At 39.6% G+C, this 21,397-nt stretch overlaps 1 long non-coding RNA gene across 1 annotated transcript; it reads left to right on the top strand.

Annotated features, from left to right (window-relative positions):
* Positions 1-473: 473 nt before the first annotated feature.
* LOC124595337 lies at positions 474-20,093 on the top strand. The gene is made up of 3 exons (XR_006978196.1): positions 474-675; positions 6,835-7,129; positions 18,076-20,093. It is a non-coding gene; the product is annotated as an uncharacterized LOC124595337 (long non-coding RNA).
* Positions 20,094-21,397: the final 1,304 nt, after the last annotated feature.

Raw genomic sequence — 21,397 nt, 5'->3', positions numbered from 1 at the left:
TATTTGAAGCATAATACTGTGATATTTACTTGCGGATATGTGAAAAGTTTTGACTTGTATAAATAAATATTTAATTTTGCTGTTATGCTGAAAAGGTCTTTAAATTTTAAACAACTTGTTTATGGTACCACAAGAATTTGGTGTCTGGGGGGGGGGGGGGGGGGGGGGGGGGGGGGAGATACTTACTGTGAGTAAGGCATCTAGAATATGCAATCCTTATATCTTAGATTGCACTAATTGTGTTGTGAAAAGAGGCATTTTAAGAAACCAATCTATCTTCCTGTTCTCCATACACAAGTTGAACAAGAAGACAGGAAGAGACTACAACATGGTACAGTCGGAAGTACACTCTACCACTCACTTTTCAATGATTGCAGATTATAGAAATAGATGTAGATTTTGCAGTTTATTTTAAAGTTGGCTACTATGTGATGGTGTAAGAAATGTTGTACAGAACTTAAATATTTTTCAGCATACCACAGCAAGTGCATAGACCCATGGTTAACACGGAACAGAAGAGTGTGCCCAGTTTGTAAAAGACGTGTATTTGCTCATGATGAGCATTTGTCTGAGACAGAAAGCGACACAGACACCGATGATACCACACCTCTTCTTCGCCAGCCCTCTCATGTCACTCAAGGTGGAACCTTCACACCAGCATCATCTGATGTTGGGGTATGTGCTGTAACCGTCATATAATAATATAGTTAAACAAATGGCAGTGAATGAAATAGTTTTACCATGTGATTTGACAAGGATATATGGCATAAAACATAATAAGCTGCTGAATATTAGAAACTTGCTCAAAATAAATTATAACATATGTTAAACCCAATAACTTCTTAGCTATTAAAGTAAGATTTTTTTCTTTGCCTGTCAGAATTGATATGGACGACGCCATTTCCACAGAGCATATTGTCACCCCCCCCCCCCCCCCCCCCCCCCCCCCCCCGCCCCCCCCCCCCCCCCCCAGTAAATACTGTTTATAAAACAGATGCACTCAAGTAATAAAGATTCTATGTGTCTAGTAGGAAGCTGCATGCAACTCGCTGCTCTTATTTAAGAAATCAAAGTAAAGTGCAGTAATAGTTGGGCAAATAACTTCAGTTAATGAATGCACTCACATGCACCAGATCTCAAGATCCCTTTTTACATCTCTTTTCTTGGATCAGAAATAAACAAACTTCAAATGGCAAAAAATCAAATGTAACTTCTTAAATCAAGAAAATAAGATTAATTTTATATGTAAGATTAAGAACAATACAAAATTAAACTTAATAAACATGACTGAAGTGATGTAGGTGGAATATGAGACATTTTTCCTAATGGGTTTATCTCATTTTTGCACACTGAAAGAAACTGATATATTTGAATTCTGAAGAGAAAATGGTTCATAAACCATTCAAATATACTATCAAAAAGAAATCATATAAATAAAATTATATTCAAATTTCATATTATACCTTCACCATCTTAATGAAGACTTGTACTAAATTTTTCTTGAAGTTAAATTTTAGATATCATTATAATACAAGATCCCACAATTGATTCACCACTCATAGTGCCAGTTTCACTTCTGGAAACAGTGTGGATCACGCAAAATGTCATTTGCGAATTTTTGCTTATCGTGTCTATTGTTGCAAATCTTTGTCCTTTTTTTCAACTTTGGAAATAAAAATAAGTCTACCAGGGCCAGATCTGAAGAGTACTGAGGAAGGGCAGCACAGTGATATTTTTTTTGTGCAGTAGTTCCACATCAACACTGATGAATGTGTGGGTACATTACCGTGATGCAAGAACCGTGAATTGTCTTGCCTCATTTCAAGACATTTCCTTCTAACATTTTCTCACAGGCGTCGCAACACATTCTGATAGTACCACAGTGTGTCCTGTGGCATGGATTCATGTTGAGCTAATCCCTCAAAGTCAGAGAAAACTATCAGCATGGCTTTGACATTTGACCTGACCACATGAGCTTGATTTGGTCTTGGAGAAACTTTTCCAACCCATTGTGAAGATTGAACCTTGGTGTCAACATCATAACCATAGAGCCATGTGTCTCACCAGTTACGATTCTCTTAAGGAACATCTCGTTCTCATTTGCACAATCTTAAAGCTCTTCTAAGATTGTGAGGCGAAGGTCTTTCTGGTCTTGACTTATGAGCCCTGGGATGTACTTGGTATCAACGCAATGCTGTATCAGGACTTCACGAAGTGATCCAACTGAAATTTTACACTCTTCTGCGGTCTCTTGAACAATCAGTTTTCGATTGGCATGCACAATTTTGTTGACATTCCTGACATGAGTGTCATCGGTAGATATTGAAGGGTGTAATTGTATCTCTGTACAGGATGCCTGGAAGTGCTGTAACCAAATTCTTTTTATCCAAGTTTCATCATTCAGAAAGACAGAAATAAAAAAATTGTAATTGCAGCAGACATTTAAATATAAATGTATTAAAGAATAATGATGACACTGTAAATTTTTGAGACTTAATTCAGAAATATGCTTCTAATTTAAATTTCACTGAATGTACGAGAAGAAGTAGCTTCTCTGAAACGTGTATTGACAATATTCTGACAAATTATCAGTTTGAGGCTGGAAGTAAGTTCTGTTTGGATTTAGGCATATCAGATCGTTCAGCACTGCTCTCAGAGGGAAACCAAAATATGTGAAAACATGTTTTAAAAGGAACTTTAGCAAAGAGAATTTAAATATGTTTTCTAACAAACTGAGAACTATAAACTGGCCTCTAGATAATGGCGTGACAAGTGAAAAAAAAATTCAAAACATTCCTAGATGTTTTCAATGAAACTTTTCCCCCTCGAGCCTGGTGACAAAGAGTGGCCAATAAAATAAATTGGATTACACCAGGAATAAAATTTTCTAGTGCCAGGAAAATACTGCTTCACAATGAGTTAAAACCTTTTCTTTTTAAAAAAAAAAAATGAGTGCTGACTTTGTGGAGTATGCAAAGAGATATAAGAAGACATTCAAAAAAGTTGTACAGGCAATAAAAAGGAGGCTAACAACCTGTATATTAGTAAACATGAAAATAAATCAAAGGCAATTTTGAGTGTTGTCAAATCTGAGTTGGGAGTGAAGAACAAGTGCCAAGAAATTGTCCAAATTAAAATTAAAAATGATATAATTATAGATCCTTTTCAAATGTCAAACTGTTTCAATGATTTTTTTTCATAAATGTGGCAAAATCAGAAGTAGATATCACAGCTCACCAGGACAAGGTAGATGTCGACTTTGTAAATATAAAACAAAATGCAAGACTTAAAACATTCAAAAGAATTATCCCAAAAGATGTAAAAGATGCTATAGTGTCTTTAAAACACAAGAAATCAGCTGGGTAGGATGGAATTCCAACCACTGTAGTCAAGGCTGTTTATAACATCATTTCTCATCCATTGGCTAAAATTACACTACTGGTCATTAAAATTGCTACACTAAGAAGAAATGCAGGTGATAAACGGGTATTCATTGGTATTATACTAGAACTGACATGTGATTACATTTTCACACAATTTGGGTGCATAGATCCTGAGAAATCAGTACCCAGAACAACCACCTCTGGCTGTAACAACAGCCTTGATACACCTGGGCATTGAGTCAAACAGAGCTTGGATGGCGTGTACAGGTACAGCTGCCCATGCAGCTTCAACACGATACCACAGTTTATCAAGAGTAGTGACTGGCATATTATGATGAGCCAGTTGCTCGGCCACCATTGACCAGACGTTTTCAATTGGTGAAAGCTCTGGAGAATGTGCTGGCGAGGGCAGCAGTCGAACATTTTCTGTATGCAGAAAGGCCCGTACAGGATCTGCAACATGCGGTCGTGCATTACCCTGCTGAAATGTAGGGTTTCGCAAGGATCGAATGAAGGGTAGAGCCACAGGTCGTAACACATCTGAAATGTAACGTCCACTGTTTAAAGTGCTGTCATTGCGAACAAGAAGTGACTGAGACATGTAACTAATGGCACCCCATACCATCACGCTGGGTGATATGCCAGTATGGCGCTGATGAATACACACTTCCAATGTGCGTTCACCGTGATGTCGCCAAACACGGATGCGACCATCATGATGCTGTAAACAGAACCTGGATTCATCCGAAAAAATGACGTTTTGCCATTCGTGCACCCAGTTTCGTCATTGAGTACACCATCGCAGGCGCTCCTGTCTGTGATGCAGCATCAAGGGCAACCGCAGCCATGGTCTCCGAGCTTGATAGTCTCTGCTGCTGTAAACGTCGTCGAACTGTTCATGCAGATGGTTGTTGTCTTGCAGACATCCCCATCTGTTGACTCAGCGATCAAGACGTGGCTGCACGATCCGTTACAGCCATGCGGATAAGATGCTTGTCATCTCGACTGCTAGTGATACGAGGCTGTTGGGATCCAGTACGGCGTTCCGTATTACCCTCCTGAACCCACCGATTCCATATTCTGCTAACAGTCATTGGATCTCGACCAACGCGAGCAGCAATGTCGCGATACGATAAACCGCAATCGCGATAGGCTACAATCCGACCTTTATCAAAGTCGGAAACGTGATGGTACGCATTTGTCCTCCTTACACGAGGCATCACAACGGCGTTCCACCAGGCAACGCCGGTCAGCTGCTGTTTGTGTATGACAAATCGCTTGGAAACTTTCCTCATGTCAGCACGTTGTAGGTGTCGCCACTGGTGCCAACCTTGTGTGAATGCTGTGAAAAGCTAATTATTTGCATATCACAGCATCTTCTTCCTGTAGGTTTAATTTCACGTCTGTAGCATGTCATCTTCTTGGTGTAGCAATTTTAATGGGCAGTAGTGTATTAATCAGTCATTTGAGGAAGGATATTTACCAGATGTGTTAAAATATACTGAAATAAGACCATTGTTCTAGAAAGGCTCACCAGATGACAGGGGAAATTAGCATCCTATTTCCCTGCTGCCAGTTTTTGGTAAGGTGAACGATTGTTGCAAAACATCTTGAAAACATTCTTATAGAAAAAGATATTTTAGTTAAAAATCAATTTGGATTTCTAAAGGGGGAAAATACAATAAATGCTACTGTGGAATTCACTGAAAAGATAAGCTCTCCTTTAGACAAGAGTAAAAAGGTCACAGGTATTTTTGGTGATTTGGCCAAAGCTTTTGACTCTGTCAATCACTTACTACTTCTACGCATGTTAGAGAGATGGATCATGGACAGGGCATTACAGTGGTTAAAATCTTATTTGCCAGAAAGAAAACAGGGAGTTATTCTAAATTAAAATGGAAAAAAATCATTCTCGGACTGGTAAAAGGTTTGTACAGGGGTCCGACAAGGCTCAATTTTAGGACCTTATCTTTTTCTGCTGTACATAAATGATTTACCTTTAAGCATTGAAGTTCACTGCGTTTTATTTGCAGATGACACCTCGGTTTTAATTGAAAATGACAATTTAGAGCAAGTTCATGATACTGTGGAAAATATAATGGGAAACCTAGAATTATGGTTTCAGCAAAATTGATTAAAACTCAATGTCACAAAAACACAGTTAGTGCATTTCATTGCTGAAACATCATCAGAATCTCCCATAAAAATAGTGCGTGGCAATCACGAAATGACTGAAGCAAGTTATGTAAAATTTTTAGGTCTAAATCTTGACAAAGATTTAAATTGGAAGGCACATGTAGACTTCTTAGCAAACAAACTAAACAGCCTAGTTTGTGCGATGAATGTCTTATCTGGTTCCACACTCATGGAAACCAGGAAGATAGTCTACCACTGATACTTTGAGACTATAATTTGATACAGAATAATTTTCTGTGGAAACTCTATGAACAGTGCAAGATCACTTACACTTCAAAAGAGAATCATAAGAAACGTGTTTAGTCGAAAAAAGAACATCATGTCGCCCATTATTTAAAAAATTAAAAGTACTAACCATTCCTTCTCCGTACATCTATGAATTTTTTAATTTCATTTATAAAAATCAAAACTCACTTGACAATTTTCATTTCAACTACAATTCAGTACTCATCACAGACACAGTTTCAAACTTCCCTGTCATAATTTGAAACTTTATGCTCAAACGTCATTGTACATGGGATTAAAAATTTACAATAAATTAAATCACACAAATCTTTTAAATATGGGGTTTGACCCACTAAAAAGATTGTTATATAATACATTAGTGGAAAAAATGTTATTCAATTGAAGAATTTATACAGGACAGTTTGGCAATTTGAAAAGAAAGGAAACAATAAAGATTGTGTATTATATAATAAAATTTTAATACATTGTATAAATTGTATTGCAAGCTGCAAAATGATGATAAGTGTTGTATATGTTCTTGTTAAATTGTTCATCTCTAAACATTCAGAAATGCCTGCTTAAATATGTTAATTATTATAACCTTTTATTTTTTAAGTAATTTGATGTGTCTCTAGTACAAAAATCTTTGATTTGTAACTTATGTTATGAGACGAATAAACTACATTCTACACATGACCTGAATGAGGGTCATCTTAACTTCTGTCTGACTAAGCATTATAGTAGTAGCAAAAGAAATCCCACACACAATTACATTACTGTTGTCTCTGGAATAAACAGAGGATGTACAGAGACTATTGGTAACATTTTTGCTGTTTTGCTTACCCCCTTCCCCCCCCCCCCTCCTCCCTCCTGACACACACACACACACACACACACACACACACACACACACACACTCACTCACTCTCTTTGGGGGAGGGGGGGGGGGGGGGGGAAGCAAGACAGAGCAATTAATGATGTAATGATGTCAAACACGAATGTATTTATATGATAATTTTATTAATTTCAGGGGAGCAGCATCACAGGTGGAAGTACAAATCGTGTTGAACAGAATGATTCGGCTGCAGATCTGTCACGGTCTGCGCCAGCAGCTTCTTTACCCCGAGGAATTGCACGTCACATTGGTAGACGACGCAGACTCTTTCATTCAGTGCAGCCTGAAGTGGCACATCAGCGGCTCCAGCCACAGCAAGATTCAGAATCTGTAACCTCAGAGTCCTCTTCTGCTTCAACAGAAACCTCATCTGATTACTGGGACAGTTTGTATGCGTCAGCCGAAGCTCCAGATGAGGCACAACAGCAAGGTAATGTGATGTTTTGTGAGAGAGGTAAGTAAACATTGGATTCTAATCTGATGCTCTATTTGTTCCTGTCAAAACTGTTTTATAGCCCCTTTTAAAAAAAGAGGACAGACTAATAATTTGAAAATGAATGGGGTAAAATTTTATAAATTTCTGCATATATTAAAATAATAAACTCCAGGTTAAAGATCACAGGTGATCTTACGATGAGGACGTGGGTGTCTTTGGAAAAATTTGAAAAATGAAGATAACATTTTTGCTTCAACAAATATCACAGCATAACATCAAGAATACAATTCATCTGTATGCCCCATCTGTGTGCAAAATCAATTGGCAGCTTTCTAAAGCCAAATGGAGGCTTCACTCTTCATTGGCAACCTTTGACTTGCACTCTGTCTTTGAATGCCATCCCACGAAGGAGAACTGTATTTGTGTTATAAACAGTTGCCCTCAATGTTGTTGCTTTATCAGAGATAGCAAAAAATCTAGCGGGATCTCTTTTACTAATTCTTTTAACAGTTTTACTCCCTCTTCTGTTGTTGGAGGTACTCTACTATTTCTTTCTGGAAACAAAGTATTTCTTCTGATTCCTGGATTGACTATAACAAATGGTGTCATCATGCACCCTATCGATATTTCCAGCACCTTGGGTCGATACTTTGCAGAGATAGCGAACCCCACCACCCATTACCATCTTGCCTTCCTCCTTCATAAACGAGAGGAGGCGGCTCCGGAGAAATCTCCAAGAATTGCAAATGCTACAAAACCATTTTTACAGTGAGAGAGCTCAAACATGCTCTCACCCCGTCATAGTCCTTCTCTCCAGTGCAGAACGATATTCACTTTGAGATATTGCAGCACTTGACAGGAAGCACTTTCTCCTTCATACATATAATTGCACTTGGACGGATGGCATGTTTCCCAGACATTGGCTTGAGGCCACTGTAATCCCTGTATCCAAGCCTGTTAAGGTCAGACATCTTCCATCCAGCTAGTACCCAATTTCCCTCAACAGCTGTGTCTGCAAGGTGATCAAACACATGATAAATGATCAACTGATATGGTGGCTTGAGTCTCAGAATTTGCTACCAAATGTACAATGTAGATTTTGTAAGCACCACTCTTCAGTTGATCATCTCATCACTCTGTCAACCCATATTATGAACAATTTTCTGCAGAAATACCAAGCTGTAGCCGTGGTTTTTAATTCACCTTTCTATATTCAGAAAAATTTACAGCAAATTGCTGGCAATTTAAAATCTGTCAACCAATTGCACAGTGGAATGTTGTTGGTAAAGATGCTGCTGGTAAGCAACCTCCAGAAACTTCAGTGCCTCAGAGAATATGCAATTGTAACTGAGCTACACAGCACCTTAAACTTCAGCAGAGGTGTTGGGACATACAGAGATCTGGGGGACATCCTCAAAGAACAACTGATGGTTGAGTGGGCTCAAGAAGGCATTGTTGGTGCACAGAATATCACAAAAATGGTGGATGGGGATTAGTAAAATCTGAATCCTTTATCCTCGCATTAAATAGTATGGAACTCCCAGAGCATATCAAGGCAGGTTTCCCTCATTTAAGTGTGTGGCCCTACATCCCCAACTGAACTGTTTTAAATGCCAGCACTTTGAGCACAGCAGTTTAGGATCTAAGGGAGAAGCCACTTGCAGTAAATGTGATAAGACCACCCGTGAATGAGTCGTTTGTTCATCTCCTTTGAAGTGCGTGAATTGCTCTGGGCATCACCCTGTCTGTAGTTGAATCTCAGCATGTACCTTAAAGAACGGAAGATATGAGTACTTAAAACTATGAAGCACATCCCATGTGGTGAGGCCAAAAAGACGTATTAGGCCATGCAGCTCCCCACATTAACTACCTCCTTTGCTCCAGCTCTTAAAAAGCCTGTTCTGAAAGTCGATGCTTGATACACAAATGGAGGTTGCTGGTGTCAGCACTACTACCTGTATTTGTAAACACACTTCTGCTGCTGCTTTTATTTAAAAGCTTGTACCTCTCCTCCCACCTCCCCAAAACATCACAAAAGTCTGTGGCTGCTGGTACTGCAGGGTTCCCTACCCTTCAATTGATTCAGTCTGTTCCACTGTCAAATACTGCTACTACCACTGCCATGGTTGTGGCTCTGAAGACTCCTCAGGCCAAAAAATCAAAGACCAAGTGTCAGCTGCTGGTGGAGACAGAAAACAGTCTGTGAGGTCTCTCTTGATTCATCTTCACAGCTGATGGACCTTGATGTCAACCTGGGCACTCATCTCACCCCAAGGCTCTCTCTTCATCCATTTCAGGATCCATTACGGGGTGGAAAGATAGGGTGAATGTGTTACCCTTATAATAAATGGCTCCCACAATACAGTGGAACATTAATCATCAATGGGTTCAGGACACACATGGAAGATTTGAAACTCCTAGCACAGGAGCTTCCTCTCTGCCTGTGTTTGCAGGAAATGTGTTTTTAAAGCATCTGAGGCCTCTGTGCTAAGAGGCTATGTCCTCCATTGCAAGCATGATCTGTCTGGGGACAGGGCGAAGGGAGGGGTCACTTTGTTTTTCAATAATGCACACCACTCCTATGCTGTCCCTGTAGGTACTGAGATGCAAGCAGTTTCAGTTGAAACTCTTGTGTGTCAGAGGATCACTGTTTGCTCACTTTATTTACTTCCATAAGTTGCGACAGATTCTGAGGATCTCACAGATGTTATAGGACAGCTCCCCAACCATTTCTCCTACTTGGAGACTTCAATTATCATCATGTATTGTAGTGTTCAACCTCTGCTTGCCCTTGGGGTTAGATTTTGGAGAGCACATGATGTCTCTCGAGCTGTGTATCCCCAGCACGAGTGTTCACATGCCTTTGTGCCACTACTGGAACATCCTCAGCCATTGAGCTCTTTTCCTGCTCTTCAGCCCTCGTGGACACTGTTCAGGGGAAAGTCGCTGATAACCTTCATTCTGATGACCACTTCCCACTCTGGATTCACCTACTGGTGAAGCTCTCCCTAAAAATATGCAGCCATGGATGGATGATCAGCAGAGCCAGCTGGTCATTTTTCAGCCAGCTGGCAGTGTTCAAATGCCACAACAGCATCCAGGAGTAGGTGGACCACATCACATGAATGATCCACTATACCACTGACATCTCCATCCTGAAGCCCTCCCGTCATTTTCAAAGGCAAGCTATCCCTTGGTGGACTGATAAGTGCCATTCAGTAAACTGCGTCAGGCATGTGGCTCTTGATTCCCCGTAAAGGCAGTTGATTACCTCTTGTCTCCAAACGACACCTGGAGAAATGGCACAGACAATGACAGAACATTTGGCACTGACTACTGCCACTGCTAGCAAGATCCAGTGCTCCGTTGTTACCATACCACTGAGGAGAGGGTTGAGTTGAACTTCTGTTCCACCAATTCAGAGTCCTGGAACTGCCCATTCTCCATGTGGACTCTGGATTTGGCACTGTCTTCCACTCATTTTACAGTACCCAGTCATGACCAAATGTGTTACGTCATGCTGTAGAACTTGCAAAGAGTGTCAAAGGAAATTCTCTTACAAAGTTTTAATTTGATATGGCTGACAGGCCAATTTCCCGAGTCATGGTGAGAGGCAATCTTGGTACCTCTCGTCAAATCAAGAAAGGATCAAATGTTTCCCAGCAGTTACCGGAGTGTCACCTAAATGAGCTGTATAGGAAAGACTTTAGAGTGCATTGTCAGTTGTCGTCCTGTCTGGATATTAAAGGACAGGCAGCTACTTAGCCACTCACAGTGTGGATTCAGGAAATATTGGTCAACTGTTGACAACCTGACCCTGCTAGAGGTGGAAATCACCAGGCTTTCCTGCATAAAAAGCATTGTCTGGGGGTATTTTTTGACATCAGTATGGTGTACAACACTACTTGGAGGCCCAATATTCTGTCAGCTACACAAATGGGGCTTTCTTGGTCAACTCCCCATCTTCATTTGATCCCTCCTCTGAAAACATCTTTTAGATACAGAGTCTATGATATGCGATAAGATAGTTTTGTCCAGGAAAATGGTGTTAATCCAGAGCAGTGTTTTAAGTGTCACACTTTTTTTCTATAGCCATTAGCTGTGTAACGTCCACAATATGGAGCCCTGTCCAATGCTCCTTATTTGTGGATGATTTTGCATTCTTCTGCTTTTCCTCCAATACTGCAGCAGCAAGTCATTAGCTGCAACTTACGGTGAATAGGTTGGAGGAATGGACTACAAACACCGGTTTTATATTTTCTGCAAGAAGTATGTTCATTTTAATCTTGTCATTGTTGTTTTAATTCACCTGACTTGCATATGTGGAACACCATTGACGCTTTTAAAAACTGTGAGGTTTCTGGGCCACATTTTTTTCTCCAGACTGTTGTGGTTACTACACCTAAAAGACCTGAGTCCCAAGTGCCCAGAAGGCACTGAACATCTTGAAGTGTCTAAGCCACAGGTCCTGGGGAATGGACAGGGCACATCTGCTGCAGTTTATAGGACCTTTGTGCAGTTGTGGCTGACTGTGGTGCACAGTGTGTGGGTCAGTGAGGCTTTCTCACCTGAAGATCGTTGATGCTGCACACCATGAGGAGATCAGGCTGGTCACAGGCACTTAAAAGACCAGCCCCATACCTAGTCTCTGTGCTAAGACTGGTGAATGGCCGCTTACCATCCATCGGCAACTCATGGTTTTGCTTCAGGCATTAAGTTCCAAGCTATTCCAACTTCCCCAGCATACCATACCATTGCTTGGCCAGCTATGGAGTGCCTCTCTACTGATCGTCCACAGGCAATGAGGCTGTTTGGAATCTGTGCAGAGTGTATGTGGTCCCTTGGTGTGTGGCACGTACGGGCTCATATCTGGTTACTACAGAGACCCAGGGAGGTTTTAGATTTAGTGCAGTATAGGGTGATTGATCTCCTCTTTATGTTTTTAATTCAATATTTTCTGACATTTTAAATGAGCGCCACAACTTTATAGCTGTATTCACGGATGGGTCTAAACAGATGGATTCCATTGGCTGCTCTGTTGTTTTCCCTGATTGTGTTCTTAAGATTCAGTTGCCTCCAGATTTCAGTGTCTTCGATGCTGAATTATCTGCGATCCTGAGGGTCTGAATTATCTACGATCCTGAGGGTGCTGTAGCAGATGAGATGTGCCGTACCTGCTAAATTCCTCATGTGTTCTAACTCCGTGAGTGCCCTTCACTTTCTGCAATGCATGTATCCAGCCGATAAAGTACTAACGATATTCAGAATGCCCCTCTGTACTTACAGAGGCAAGGGAAAAGAGGTATGTTTCTGCTGGGTGCCTGGGCATACGAATATTGTGGGGAATGAAAGGCCATATGTAGCAGCCAAGGAGATGTTTTGTGACTCTCAGTTAGTTGAGTGTGCCATCCCCCTGCACAGTATTGCCTCACTGTTAAAGTACAGTGTCATGCATCAGTAGGAAGAAGAGTTTCTGGAAGTGACAGACAATAAATTGTGTCTAGTAAAGTGTGTACCTACTTCCAGGCACGCAGGCAGGATTAGGTCCTCCTTACTCATCTTCGAATAAGCCACAGTCCTGTGACACACACCTTCTTGCTCCGGCAAGAGGACTCTCCAGTTGTGGCGCTTATAATGTATGGATTACTGTGCACCACATTTTACTAGACTGTATTCTCTTTTGAGACCAGAGGACTGTGGCAGATTTGCTGACACTTCTGCCCTCTACTTTACTTGACATTCATCCAAATGTTGTTAGAACTTTAAGATTTGTAATATGTCCAATTTGTTCTGTAAAATTCTAGGGTGATGTTCTGAATGTATTAACAATGTGACTAGCTCACGCTTTTTTTAAAAACTGGTTAGACAGTCATATTTCCCTGTGCTGTTTATTTTAGCTCCTCTGTCATTTACATTATGTTTTAATCCCAAGTTTAGCTTTGTTACCCTTTCTCCATTGTCTTATGATGTGAGAGATGGAGTGATTGTGTCTGTCACCACGAGTGAGATGGGGGTGAGTGAGGTTTACTCCTCACAATGTTTAAAATTTTTTAGCCCTTTTACACACACACACACACACACACACACACACACACACACACAGAGAGAGAGAGAGAGAGAGAGAGAGAGAGAGAGAGAGAGAGAGAGAGAGAGAGAGAGAGAGAGAGAGAGAGAGAGAGCAGGGGGGCAGGGGCAGGAAGAATTGCATTTCATGGTGGAAAGGTATGGAACAGGGTCAGTGACTGATGTCTGTTTGTTGTCATGTGGCAGTGTGTCATACTGCAAAAGCTGTCTGAAGGCTGGTTGATGTTTGATGCCCCAGATAGTTGGCATGCAGAATCAGTAGTATGGAAGTGGCTGCTTCTGCTTAGTCGCTGAACTGGCAAGGATTTCTACTGGCGGTGATGGCCAGATTCCTGGTGCTCTGTCTTGGCACCGGTTGTGTCTTACCACATTACAGTAAAAGTGTAAAACACCTGTCTAACATGGTTACACTCTGTATACTGCAATTGTTTTTATACTGCTAACTGTTGTGTTAGTGAAGTGCGTGTGGGAACAGAGACTTGGTGAAAGTTAGTGATTGTAGTCTAGCACATCACATACGGCATTCAAGAACATGTTTTGTAATATTCCAAAGATCCTAACTGCTATTGTCAAAGACTTCTGAGTTCTTATTTAAACAGCATATAAAGTTCCTTTCACCTCTGCAGGTGTAAATGCAGTCATGATAAAAACACAGTAACAGGCAATGGTCAAAGAATGTGTCTAGAATTTGATGCTTTACAGTCTGACCACAGTACTGTATGCATGCAATACATGCAGTGACATTCTTAAAAGAATATATGGAACTGCATACATTGTTCTCTATGGAACTGCATACATTGTTCTTCACCCAGAAAAAATTCGTGATAAAAATTGGGAATATTGCTTGGAGTATGATGAGAGTGATATCCGTACATAAACTGTACTGTCGGCTTGGAATAAAAATAAGTGAGGATATAGTTATAAACATCCTTTTATACACTGATAATATTTCTGTTGTACAAAAAAGAGAAAGTGCCTTTCAGTGGTATGTTTAAAAATTAGAACAGGTCAAAAAAGAGTACAACCAAGAAATATTAGATCCCAGGTATAATATGACTGCTTTCGCAGCTAAATACTCTACTTGATCAGTTATTATTACCCACAACACTATCTTTGAACAGATGTCTCACTCTTGTTAGTGAGGGACTGACAGCAGTTACGACTAGGTCAGAGGTGGAGAAATAAAAGTACTGGTCTTTGAATGTGTATGTGGGATCATCATCAGAACACTATTGTGGTACTGATTTTGACATGGGAGTGTTACAGAAGGACATGTAAACTACCCAGACAGTGAGAATAACTTTGCTAAGAAACTTCAAAGGATGCTCTTGATTTGATGAATGACTAATCATAAGTACAGAATTAATTCTTAAAACTGGAACAAAAATAAAAGAAAATTGAATGATCATACCAACAGAATTGATGAGAGGACCTCACACAGTGAAACAGGAATACAGATCTCTTAAGCACCACAAGACATTGGGAAGAATGGGAGCACCTTCTGGATGAAGCCAGAACACACATTTTGTTTACATGTTGAAGTGAAGAAGAAACTGTGGAAGTTGTCTCCAGGAGGAAGCTATGATGCAGTCATTGTCAGATAGACTGACCTAATGTGATGTTGCTAACAATAATGTTCAACATAATCCTCATCTGCAGTTTCCCTACTGTATAACACTGTGTTTTTTATTTTGATTGTAGTTTGTCTCTTATATTAAAAAAAAGAATGTGCTAAATATGAATATACACTAGCAATAGGTGATATTTGAAATTATGTGTGATAGAACCAGTCACAAAGTATTATTCACATGACCTCATAATGACATAAGAGATATTATTCTGCCACTTTAGTAATATATAAAATCTTTGTAAATTTGGATATAAATCCAAATACTTTTTCTGCAAGTGTTGGCTCTGTTGCTCGATCAAGTTTATGAGGTCACTAGCTAATTTACTGTCAGTTGCTTCCTAAATAATTAACATTTTTCCAATATCTGGAACCCCCTCTCCTCCACCAGAGAAAGCAGTTATTACTCACAAACGAATAGAGCAATCTCCATTTTGAGTTTCGAGGGAAAAAACATCCATATTAAACACAAGGTCATTAATAACAATTTCAAGATGGCTAATAAATGCAGAAGGACAATGTATGTATAGTAAGAGCCTGTATGTATCAAACAACCAGTTTCTGGCACATGACATCCCCAACTGGAAGGGGAGGACAGTATGTAAATCTAGGCTAGCCCAGACAATAACCTTCCCCCTTGCAGAAGGAGAATTTTGCATTACAAATAGGTAGCAGTAAACCAAATGAGCAAAATTGTAGGCATGGCTCAATCAGCCTGCTAAGCATTCAGCCTAATGTAATTCACTACCACTTCACATATTTTTTTGCTTTACACCAACTACTTGGCCACAAGTAAGGTATGTTTAGATTAAGATGCCCAGGTTGTCTGTCATAAAGCACAACATGAAGAGAGTGAAGACTTCTTAATTCTACAGTACATATATATCATCTTGGACACTGAGCAAAAAGAACTGGACAAAGTCAGTGGTTTCTTGACTGAACTTTTTGTATCTAAAAGCTGAGCATATTCTTTTGAATGATTAGAGCACAATTAGTCAGCAAATTGTCTTAAGCCAGTAAATACAATAAAAATCAGAATTTGAAAGCATAGCCAGTGAAACTTGAGTTCCCTCCACACGTATGAAATGTTCAAACAGTTGAGGCCCAGATGCAACCAGAACACATTGCAGGGAAACTTAAACTCTCAGTAGGTGGTACTATGCCAACAAAAAATCATAATATGGCATATGCAAAAAAAAATACAAAACGCCCGCATGTGCCCACCAATGTGCACGTGCACGTGTATCCACACACACACACACACACACACACACACACACACACATACCATAAATAACTAATGCTACCACACAACCAAAGGAAGTAGTACTGATCCCCCTGTTGTTTGATCAGGGAGAGACCAAAATTTACGTGACAACCTCTACCTCTATTTATTAGGTCACTTGCTAGTTTATTCTCAATTGCATTGTGAATAACATAATCCCAAGTGCTGGAAGTGTCTTCCAGAATCTCTTTGTTGTTACATTCCATAGGATTATTGGTACCAAGGTAATGTTCTTCAACAGCAGATTTTTTTCAGCTGTGCGTGTGGTGCGTATGCGTTTTACACCAACCCTCCTTGATCCTGATAGTTTGACCAATGTATGACATGCCACAACTACAAGGGGTGTGGTAGGTGCCCACCTTATGCAAACCAAGATCATCCTCTACAGACCCTAAATGGAGCCTAATGTTAGGTAACCAACTGTAAAATGGCTGTAGACTTAAGTGCCACCTCATTATTTTCATCACTCACCTGATCGACAGTTGTTCTATAGCACAACATGTCTGATTTGTCTATCAGTATAACCATTCTGGCAAAGGTGACTGTGAGGTGGGCTAACTCAGTAGGCAGATTTCCTAGGTTTGAAATGACTTATGTTCTGTAAACCAATGTATCGTGTTGAGACAGATAGTTAAAACTAACAGTCAACTTGCAAATCTGCTTGAGTTGGCTTTCTATAAATGGCATGCACTAATATATCACCAATCTCAATCTTGACCAACACGTCAGTAAAGGAAGGCACTCACCCTCTTCCACCTCCTTAGTGAAGTGATATTTGGGTAGATTGAAACCATAAATACTAAAAAGCCATTTAAATTCTTGTTGCCATGAGGCCAAACAACAAAAATTTTATCCCCATATCTAAAAAAGCATACAGGTTTCAGTGCCATCTACTCCACCACACATCTTGAACTCTTCCGTAAACAAATTGGCAGTAATAGGGGACAAAGGGCTCCCGATGGCTGTGTGGTTACCCTAGTTTTGTGTGTGTGTGTGGGGGGGGGGGGGGGGGGGGGGGCTCTGCAGCTTGTGTTCTAGTAGTTAGCTGGTTAGCATTCCTGACTGGGTTGAACATTTTCTTCACTCAGGCACTAGAAGTTTATGTTGTCCTAATCATTTTATCCCATCTTCATTGGCCCACAAGTCATCAAAATGGTGTCAAATAGAGGACCTGCACCTAGCAACTGAACAGCTCCAGATGGAGTCTCCCATCCAGCAATGCCATATGATCATTTTTTGAGTTTTGTCTTTCTGCACATGCCACATTATGGTTCTTGGCCAGCAGAGCCCCACCTACCAAGGGTTTAAATTTCCTTGTGCAACACTCACACATTGCATTTGTGCCTTGAAATATTGGCTGATGTCAAAGATGGCCCCCAGAAATGTTCCCGTAAGTTACTTGAACACAGTCAGTGAAAATTCACAAGATTAAACACAATGTAAAGAAGTTTCATTGAGAGTAAAATCAGGAGTTGGATGAGAGCAAGAGAAAGATAGGAAGTTTCTTTTTAACAGGGAAATAAATTTCTCAGAGAGAGCTGCTCCAGAGAGAAAGAGATTCTCCCTCCAAACTTAACATACAGATTCTTTTCCTCTGCTTTCAATCCTTTACCTCTGGATGAAGGACAAAGCTATGAGATTTCTTAATCTGCATCTACACCTCCGTATATATGTTGGTATGAGACAAAGTGTACTTCTCATATAACTGTTACACTCCTCACCTGGTCCTACTCAACCCATCAAGCCATTTTCCAAGATGTTGACCTCCATCTCTGTCGATATCAAACCTACTAACCACCAGCAATACATCTACTTTTTTGCACTCTTCCTATTTACTAATCATTTTATTTTGAAGTACAGTACCCACATTATAATTCTGTCCATTGTCTTTGCAATTATCTTTTTGTTACTTTTACCCTCCATATACTTACTTGTGTGTTGCAGGACCAACTGCAGTGCCAGCAGTTTCAGGAGAACATTCCATAAATGGTGATGGCCAAGTCCACAGCCCTGCAAGTGGTAACAGCAGGACACACGATGTTGTGGTGTGAGAATTGTTGTTCAGTAAGAGTTGATGCGTATGTAACAAGGGCACTTCCCAAGTGCATTGCAGCAGGTGCTTAGCAGAGCTGCATGCTCCTAGAAATATTCTTGTATTATTCTCTCAGATTCTGTATTATCAACATATTTCTTCCCTGTACCACTTCTCCTACCCCCGTGATGTTACAAAGATGTCAAGCTTTTGTAGGTTCTGCATGAAATTAAAAGTTCACACACAAACTACTTCCACTTTTGTGGTCTTTGCAGGGTCTGCTGTTCCTTGTGAGCATGAATATTTTCTATCAAGGAGCTGTTGCATTCTCATAGATCACATGAATGATATATTATTAAGTTGATAAGCTACTGAAGATTTGTTTAAAATGTGGCTCGTGTTGGGGAGAAAAACTTAGTGTTTCACACTATGGTTAAAAAAATCACTTTACAGCCACAATCACTGTTGTGGGCTACAAACAAAGTATTTTATATAACATCCATAACTAATTTATAGCTTTTGTAGTAGTGTCTCAACCTTGACAAGCAAGGTGTTATGTGTTTGGAGTATTTCTTGGGAATAATGCATTTTCATGTAGGGGTAAAGTGAAAAATGTAGATATTAATGTGTTAATTTACTTATATCTTTAGTCATATAAAACTTATGTGATGATGTTTGGTAGTGATCTGACAATGCCTCATGGAAGCAAGATAATTTTTAAAAGTGAAAATGTATTTAACTTAATATATGGCCTATAATTAGTGTAAAAAAGCTAAATATTCTAAATATATTATCAGTAGGTGGGGAGGCAAAAATGAATGTGTGCTAGAAGCTGCTTTTATTGTTCTCACTATTGAAAGAGAATTTTTTTTAAATTTTAGATGCACACTCATAACATTTTCCTTAATATTACCATTTATGCAGCCATCAGTTTCTGTGGTCCATTAGAAGAAGCATTATCATCAAACTTTTTTCAAAGCATTATTATTGTTAATTGATGGACGTAGCATAGTGACAACATTTGTGCTTGTAATTAAGTAACTGCATAGTACTGGTTCACTTTCAGCACCAGATTTTATTTCGTATTATGAGTCCATCACTCCTCTCACAATGGAGTCCATGCTACAAATATACTTTTGTTACTAAATAACTAAATTATGAATGATTTGGCAGTGATGGCTACAATCACACTTTTAAGGGTTTTTCCCCTCCCTTAATGCCCTCTGATGAGAGGAGGACTTAAATTTTAAAAGCTGTATTTTAATTATCTGTGAACAATTTGTAGATGATGCAATTTAGGTTAAGTTCTTCCATCTTCAACATGTGTTGCATTTTCAGCTAAAAATATCAGTTAACTGAGATAGTGGATCATTTCTGAGTTATGAAAAAAATTAATTGAATATTCATCGCTTTATTGAAACTGTATATCGTGTGTAAAGAGCCCGTGTAACCACTGGTGTTTATTTTACACATGGTGCTACTACATTTGTCTGTCTTTGTATAACCCATGTTACGTATATACGTGTGTGTGTGTGTGTGTGTGTGTGTGTGTGTGTGTGTGTGTGTGTGGGTGGGTGGGTGGGTGGGTGGGTAGAGAGAGAGTGAGAGTGTGAGTGAGTCATCATTCGTACCTTTTTATAATTGTAAACCATAAATTGTGGGAACTGCTTTTAATGGTGTCTGTAGTTTCCTTGCAAACTGAGCTGTGTAATCACCTAATTGCAGCTATGGTCAGTATACAAAATATATGCAGGATTATGTACCTTTAAGGAATTCATTTTTAAAATGAGCAGTAAAACTTCAGTACACTAAATCTGAATGAGACTGTGATATTATTGTTGCCATAACATATAAGAAATATGTAAAGTGTTGTTATTTATTGTAAAAAGATTTTATAGTTCTGCAAAATAAAATATTTTTGTTTCACCAACATTTTTGCACCCTGCATTGCACTTTTTCTGATTTAACTCATCAGGTTTGATGGGACAGTATGAGCCTAAACTATGTGACTGCGGATTGAGTCACTATATAGTTCACAGGAATGTGACAGAAAAATTTAAAACCACAAGTGAAGACTATAAAAATTAATAGTCCACTAAGAAAATTTACAATAAAACTCTAAACTACTACAAGGAATTCCTGTATCAGGTGTATACTCCCCAGTACAACTGGGGAAAAACCCAGGAATTTTTAAGAATTCTGGGAATTTTTCATTGTTTCAGTTTTCAGTTAATTTTTATATATACATTTTTTTTTTTTTTACCAGTAAGAACTGACACTCCAACAAAGAATATTACTGTGGTACTTAAATCGGACAAAGGTAATGCTAGTGTTTTAATGGTACGGGAGGACTACATTAATAAGATTAATGTTTTATTAAGCAACTCAACATATCGCAAAATATGTAAGGATCCAACTACCCGAGTGGTGAGGTAAACAGCAGAACTTCTGAATCACATTTCCTTACCAAAGGAGGTAATTAAGAAACTAAAGCCAAATAGTTCAGTTCCACCTAGGCTATACGGATTGCCAAAGATCCACGAGGATAATGTGCCACTACGTCCAATTGTGTGTAATATTGGAGCAGCCACTTATGACTTAGCAAAGTATTTGGCGTCTTTGCTCAAACCAATGGTAGGAAAGTGTCCACATCACATAAAGAATTCTAGTGCAGACTTAAGTTATTGCAGATGCAAAGTTATGACTTGTTGGTCAGTTTTGACGTAGTTTCACTTTTTACAAATGTACCTCTTGGGGACTCACTACACCTTATTGGCAATAGGTTTGGAGCAGACTTTACAGCACTGTTAGAGCACACACTCTCTCCTCTACATATTTTTTATTTAACAACGAGTTTTATGAGCAATCAGACAGTGTCGCCATGGGGAGTCCTTTGTCTCTCCTGTTAGCCAATCTTTTTATGGAAGATTTTGAGGAGCGAGCACTCGCCTCAGCCACTTTTAAACCAACAGTATTTTGGCGATATGTTGATGATAATTTTATAGTTTGGCCTCATGGTTTGGATCGTCTGGGAGAGTTCCTACAACGTCCATACACGAAAACATAAACTTTACTATTGAGTTGGAGAAGGAGGGTTGCTTGCCATTCTTAGACGTATTGGTGCGACGTAAGAGTGATGGCACACTTGGTCATTCGGTATATAGAAAGCCCACTCTCACAGACCTTTACTTACAAGTCGCTAGTTGCCACCATCCGGCACAAACGATGGGTGTT

Source organism: Schistocerca americana, chromosome 2 (assembly GCF_021461395.2).
Source record: "Schistocerca americana isolate TAMUIC-IGC-003095 chromosome 2, iqSchAmer2.1, whole genome shotgun sequence".
Taxonomy (NCBI): Eukaryota; Metazoa; Arthropoda; class Insecta; order Orthoptera; family Acrididae; genus Schistocerca; species Schistocerca americana.
The sequence above is the reverse complement of the archived record's forward strand: the minus strand, read 5'-3'. Positions and strand labels throughout refer to the sequence as shown.